This window comes from Eulemur rufifrons, chromosome 23, assembly GCF_041146395.1.
Source record: "Eulemur rufifrons isolate Redbay chromosome 23, OSU_ERuf_1, whole genome shotgun sequence".
Classification (NCBI taxonomy): Eukaryota; Metazoa; Chordata; class Mammalia; order Primates; family Lemuridae; genus Eulemur; species Eulemur rufifrons.
The window spans coordinates 648,543-655,815 of record NC_091005.1 but is presented as its reverse complement, the minus strand read 5'-3'; positions in this window follow the sequence as shown (position 1 = coordinate 655,815).

Here is a 7,273-nt window from a genome sequence, read left to right as displayed (position 1 = left end):
GCAAACTCTGGGGCTGCCGCTCTGCGCCGGCCGGGTGAGCTGAGCCGCCGTCGCCCGTGTGAGGCCCCGGCCTCCCTGTCGAGGGTCTCGTCCCCTGTCCTGCAGCGAGGCCCGGGCTGTGCCGTCACCGAGCAGTGGCCCTGCCGGTGCTGCTGTCCCCTCTGCGGGGCAGGCGGGTGACCAGGAGCCCACAGCTCGGGACGGAGCCGTTTGGAAACCGAAGGGACCTTTTTCCCGGCTGCTGGAAGGAGGCCGAGGGGGACGCGCTGCCGCCCTGACCAAGCTCCCCTCACACGGTGAGCAGGAGGCGGCCTGGCCTGGCGCACGCCCCCCGCCGCCTGCCTCGGGGCCGGGCAGCTCAGACGCGTGGCTTCCTTGGTGTTGCCACGCCCAGGGTGGCCTCCCCGGGTCCCCAGCCCTGGCCGCATGCGGGTCCCGGGGGGCTTCTGGAAGAGACCCAGCAAAGCCTCCGCAGGGGTGGGGGAGGCTGGGCCGGGGGCTGGGGGGAACGAGGCGTCAGGGCGTCCAAGCTGGACGGGGCCCTTCCCGAAGCAGAGGGAACCGGGCGGGGCAGGCGGGTTTGAGCCCGGCTCATGGCAGGAGCCGCGGGGCCCTGGGGGAACCTCCCCTGCGCGCAAAGCCGTTTCCTTTTCTGTGCAGTTCAGAGGTGGGGCTGGGCTCCTGCTCCCCACCCCCTGCAGCAGCTGATACGCCCCTGGCCCCTGCGCTTGTTTCCTCCTGACCAGAGTGGGGGCGCAGGCAGGGGAAGGGGCGCAGTCAGGGGAGGGGGCGCCTGGCAGGCCAGTGAAACCCGCTCAAAACCCACAGAAAGCCGTGGGGCCGCCCAGGCCTGCGTCCCTCTGTCCCTCTGTCCTGCTCTGCCCGCCCCCAGCAGCTGGTCTGGGCCCTGGCGGGGGCAGAGCGGGACGCATTTGGTTTCAAGTGTGGGTTCAGTGGGCTGCATTACGGGGTCTGCTGGCTCTTCCAGCAGAGTTACCGTCGCTCGCCGGCTGGGTGTAGGAACAGCACCCTGGGGACTCCACCACCGTGGGCCACTCACCTGGCAGGGGACGGCCACTGCCCTGGCACCCGGCAGAGCCGAAACCGAGGTTCCTTTCCTGAAAAGGACCCCCCAGGATAAGGAACTGGAGCCCACAAAACCAGGATTTCCTTAATCTCCTCACTGACTCCCCGATTTCCTGGGGAAGAGGTTCTGGGTGCTGAGTCCTCACTGTGGCGAAAGACCCCAGGGGAGGACAGGCGTGGGAGCCGAGGGTGCCACAGGTGCCGTGCCGAGACGTGGCCCGTGGGCTGCTCCAGGGCCTCTGCCCCCCGGCTGCGCCCCCCTGCCGTCGCTCCCACCGGCCCCCTCACTTCCTTGAGCTCCTTGTGTGTGGCCACACAGGGCCGCGGGCTGGCGTCCAGGCCGCGTGGGCGCAGGCACGGCCCCCTGCAGTCCCAGGCCCTCTCCGCCCCCAGGGCTGCGTGGTGCTGGCCGGGCGCCGGGAATCCCCGACGGGGCCTGGAGGGGGCCTGGAGGGGGCCGGTCGCAGCACAGCAGCCCCAGCTCAGCCTCCAGCTTCCTCTGGCCTTGGCCCCGTCTGGGACCGGGGGTTTCAGGATGATCTCAGCGCCGTGGGCGCGGCTGGCCCGGCCCCACCGCCGCCCGCAGGGGAGGCCTGTCTGCTCTGCCGGAGCCCTGCGGGGAAGTCGGTTTATTCTCACGCCCGTCCGACCCCCGGGCCAGCCCTGGAGGCCCCGGTGCTCCCAGGCTGGGCTCCCTTCCCGCCCCTCCTGCTCCCGGCTCCGGGCACAGCGGTGGCGTCACTTCACCCACAGTGACGGTGCCAGAGCCTGCGGCTACAAAGGAGGGAAAGGGACGGTCCCTGCCCTTAGGGTGGTTCTGCCCCCGCCAAGGGACAGGGGCAATGTCTAAAGACATCTTGGGCTGTCACCGCTGGGGGCAGGTGCCAGGACTCTGAGTGCCAGAGCGAGAAGGAGGAGGAGGAGGAGGGAAGAAAGTGTCAAAGCCCCATCCCCGAGGGAGCCATGCGCCTCTCTGCTCCTGTCCCTGTGGCCACGTGGGGGTGACTCGCAGGGCCCACTGGGTGCTCTTGTCCCACGTGGCGTCTGCCCTCAGGTGCGTTTCCTCTTCCTGGGGAAGCTCAGGTTTTCTCCTCGGCCTCCGTCCCGGCAGGTGAGGCCGGTCCGCGCCGTCGCAGATAATCTTCACTTGGCGCCACCTGACCGGATGCCTCGCGGCTCCACTCAGATGAGCACACAGAGCCGACCAGGCCCGGTGCGGCCGTGTCCCAGTGCTCACGACGGTGCACTCATTCATTGGCCTCTCTGTCCTTGCTTCAAGTCCGTAAGAATCGTCGAGGAAACGCGGTTCTGTAGCACGTGGGCATCTGCGGACGGGTCAGAGGCATCAGGCCTCCCACTGCCCGATGCCCTGGCTGTCCTTGCGACGGTGGCATCCAGCCCAGAGACCGTCCCCTTGTGCCAATTCCAGACATTCTGTCTGAGCCGCCAGATGCCCTAGAACTCGGAATGCACCAGCGTTTATGCGTACTGGGACCAGCGAGCCCCGAGTGGACCCAGCCGCCGAGAGGGTGGGTGGGACGGGCCCCTCCTCCCCACCCCGGCCCCCTGTGACATGACACGTGGAGCACGTGAGCTCAACGACACTGAAACAGCCCTCTGACCCCACCCTGGGGACAGGACCAGGGCGTGGTGTGTGCCAGGTGAGATCTCTCAGGAGCCACGAAGACGGAAATGCTGGAGCCGTGGAACAGTCTGGAACGTGCTAAGAGACGGGTGGCCTCAGCTCAAACTCCAGGGGGAGCCCGGCGGCTGACGTGCACGTGGCACTTCTGTTTCTAGAGTTCCACAGGCGGCAAAGGTGGAACCAGCCCACGTGGCCGTGGATGGACCGACCTGTGTACACACAACGTGGTCTGGGCCACACAGCGGATTCTGTCCAGCCGTAAGCAGAGCAAAGCTCACACACGCTGCAACGCGGTCGACCTTGAAAACGTCACACCGCGTGGAAGAGCTGGACACAAAAGGCCACGTACCGCTCCACCGTGTTGCATGAAGCGTGTAGAACAGGGCAGGCGGGAGTCGTCAGGGTGGGAAGGCTGCGGACTGGGCTGCGGGGCCTCCTGTGGGGGGATGAAGATGCCTCGGAACTAGATAGAGGTCGTTAGTACGACACACACTAAGTGCCACTGAATCACACTCTAACATGTTAATTTTACGTTAAGTGAATTTCACCTCAATTAAAACAATAGGAGAATATTCGAGGGTCAGTCTTGTTTTACACGTGTGTGTTACATGCACGTATGATAAATGTGACATTGCTATATACCACACACAGGTGCACAGGTCCCAGCCATGCGTGTTCTGCCCCTGCCAGGCCAACGCCCAGGGCGTGGCACCCACAGCACACGGCTGCGTGTGCGGGACCCCTGGGCCGTGGAGGGCGGCTCAGCCACGCAGGCGCCACGGGCCCCGTTCAGCCGGCTCCAGCCGGAAGTTCTCCTCCCGGTCGGATCTCTGGCTTCGGTGCAGCCGGGGTGCACCAGCAGTCAGGTAGGGAACTCCTGTTCCAACCGCAGCACTCAGCACTTTCTAGAAGTTTCCTGGAAGCCAGAGACAGTTTTTGCATAGGAGTGAGGAAGCCTCACCGTCCGCACCTGCGCAAGGTGTGCTTTGCCCCAGGTGCCCGCCGCGGCGGCGGGGGCGGGAGCTGCGGGGAAGCCGGGGGTGGATGGCGGGGGGCTGGAACGTCCCCCAGACTGCAAGGTCAGAGTTCAAAGAGGCGGAGACACTTACCTGTGACTCTGCCACCCAGACAGGACCAGGAGAGTGTTCTCAGCCCCGAGGGTCACTCGCCGTCAGCCCTGCCGGCACCCACCACACACGTTCCGCCCGGCGGCAGCTCAGCAGTCACGGGAGAAGTCCTGGCTGGTGAGACCGTGTCCCTGGTGGCTCGTACGTGGAGGAACTGGCAGCTCAGCTCGGAGGGACGTGGGACGTGGACCTCGCCAACCCTACACCCGTCGGGCAGTCACCTGCCTCCATAGCCTCGTCTCAATTTTGGGTAGGTGGGCGCTGTTTCTACCTTACAGATGAGGAAACTGAGGCTCCGAAAGGGCTGGGGCTGGCTGGGGGTCCCCAAAGGGAATTGAGGAGGGGCTGGAGTCCCCCAACCAGCACCTCCCAGCCTCCCTGGGACTGGAGGGGGGTCCGAGCCATCAACTCTCCCACGGAAGCCCCCTCCGAGGTGACTCCCCCGAGATCCGAGGGCAGGCCCCCCTGAATTCCCCGCAGCAGGTGCACCCCGTGCTGTCGGGAAGGAAAAGCCCAGAGAGCCCAGGGAACCCACACACCCTGGAAAAGCCACATCTTCCGGCGCCTTGTCTTGGTTCACGCAAAAAGCGAGCAGGAAGCCAGGTGCGGCTGAGAAGGGGCCTGTGCTTCGTGGGGCGTCCGGCTGTGCCCCTGACACGGAGCGTTGATTTTGTCCAGACCCCTCCTAGCCAGGCAGAGCAGGGTTAAGTGCGTGGCGGGGGAGAGCGAGTGCAGACCGCTGCAAGCTGGAACTCCCAGCCCAGAGCCAGCCGGCGCGAGCACAGGCAGACTGCAGCGCTGCGGCCGCCGCGGGCACCGGGCTGTGGGGTGGGGTGCGGCTGCTGTCCCTCTGCAGCCGAGGCCACACGGGAAGGGCACGCGGCCACAGCCCACCGCTTGCTCCAGGGTAAGTGCGGCGTCCGCGGCGGCTGGGGGCGGCTGTGGGCACGGAGGACGCCAGGAAAGAAGCGCCTTGGTTCGGACCGTGGATTTGGCGCTGTCGGGGCAACCAGCGCCGATGACCATCAGCAAGTTCAGACCCGCAGTCGGGCCGTGTGCGCTCTGGGACGTCTTTAAGGCGAAACAAAGCATTGTGTTTTCCTGCAGAAAATGGGAAGGGCTGAAGCAAACGCCAGAGCTTAGAAGGCAAATCCGCGGGTGGGAGCAGCGTCCGTCTGCGTCTCCGATCTGAGTGGCCGAGGGCGTCCACCCTCATTAGTGTTTTCTGTCGGCGGCTCCTTTCTTCCCGGCCTCGCCTAACGCGTTCCAGGTGACGGGCTTATCGCGCAGCACCCGGGCTGGGGTGTGCCGGAGACAAACTCGATTGGTTACACGTTTCGCTAAATGTGCATCTCATTACAGCTGTGTGTGTGTGTGTGTGTGTGTGTGTTTTAAACAAAGTGTGGAGGCAGGAGGGCTGGGTGCCCCCGACCCACGGGGACAGAGCCGCGGTTTGGGGCCGACAGCTCGAGACCGTGCGCGGCCCGTTGTAGGCGGCAGCCAGTGACAGACCGCGCGTACGGTGTTTACAAGGCCGAGTCTCTCCGTGATCCTTTCGTGTGCACACGTTGCATAGCAGGCCCCTGCCCGGGACTCATGTCGTGTGTCTGTTTCCCATTATCGCGTCGGGCCGTGAGCGAAAGTGACAGTCGCAGTTTCCAAATGTAAACTTCCTGACGCTCCCTGAGAAGGTGCCCCGTGTCGGGCAGGCGCTGCCAGGGAGCCCTTGCGGGGGAGGCCCACCCGTGGGTGCCTCTTGGCTTGGTCTCGGTGGCCGGGAGGGTGGCAGGCCGGGCTGGGGACGCAGCTGTAGGGGGGACTTGGGCGCCGGAGCAGGAAGGAAAATGGCCGAGCCTCGCAAAGGCCGCCGCTCCCCGAGTGTCGCTGTGTTCTGTGCTCTGTGTGTGGATCTGAGACCTTGGTCAGTAATTCCCACGGGGCGGGGGTGAGCAGGGACAGGGGAGGGCATGTCGGTGGCTTTTTGGTCGTTTAAAAACACTGGCGGATCTCGTGCCCGCCCGGTGTGGACGGCGTAAGAGCACGGAGCTTCCCGACAGCCCTGGAGCCGCGGCCGGGTCAGCGGGTCCAGATGCTGCCCCCGGGCACCGACTGCCACCCTGGTCTGCCTGCCTCGGCCCCAGGGAGCGGCTCCTTCCACACCCAGGGCTCGGGTTTCGCCGCAGAAGGTCAGAAACTCCCCTTGGGAGCCGCCGCGCGGAGGGTCCCGCACTCCGTGTCGGCTGCCGCGACTGCTGTGCTCGTGCGTCCCCTCCGTTCTGCGGCTGACAGCTTGACACCCTGCCGTGTCGCAGGAAGCGTGTGTTCCCGGTTTTGATGTGTCCCGCGATGGTGTCCTGACTTGAAAGCGTTCGAAGACTCCAGAAAGGAGAATTGTTCTCCGACTGGAGGGACGTTTGTGTGTTTCATTCTGCTCCTGGCTCTAGAGCTCTGTGATCCTTCAACCCTGAGGGTGAGGATGGGACAGTTGTCGGCAGCTAAAGCCACTGGAGAGGGTGGTTCCTGGCCCCTCCCTCAGGTTGAGGCGGGAGGAGGCCCCGTGCGCCGGTGCCACCGCCAGTGAGAAAGGCCTCTGACCTCCCTCCCTCGGGACCGGCTTGGAGACCTGGAGTTGGCTCCTGGGTGCCCCATGCCGGGCCTGGGTGGGCAGGAGACCGAGGGAGACACGAGGGTGCTGGTTTCATTTCTCCTGCAATGAATGCCTCACCCGGCGGGAGCCTCGCCACGTCGGCCGGACCCAGAGAGGGCGGGGAGTGGATGAGCTCTTGGGAGCTGCCCCCAGCGCTGCTGGGCACCCAGGTGGCATGAGTCACGATCCCTCTGCGGTCACTCTGCGCGTCAGCACGGCCGGCGGGCACCGGGGCTGCTGTCCGAGGAACCCACTGTGCGCCGGCTGGTTTTCGGTCCTCACCAGAGCCCCGCGCAGCCCAGCGAGGCAAACACGCTAATCTCTTTTTATGGCCATAGAAACTGGACCTCAGAGAGGTTAAGACGCCTGCCAAGGCCACCTGGCCAGGAAGCTGCTGAGATCTGCCTGCCACCGGCTGTCCTGTGAAGGCATCTGCCGCCCAGATGGTATCTTGGAAAAAAAGAGAGAGGTTTGTTGGATATAATGCATATATCATATAATTCACCCACTTAAAGTGCAATTCTATGGTTTTTCGTATGATTGCAGAGTTGCGCAGCCGTTACCGCTATCAGGTTTGGAACGCTTTTATCACCCCAAAGAGCCCCCCATCTCTCCAGCTTCTGGCAACCCCCCTCCCCCGTCCCTGCAATTGTCTGTTCCGGACATTTCACACGTGCGGGTCGTGCAATGCGGGGCCCCTGGGAGCGGCTGCTTCACTCGGCACCGCGATCTCGGGCGTCCACGTGGCGTGGCCCTCTGGGCGGGCGC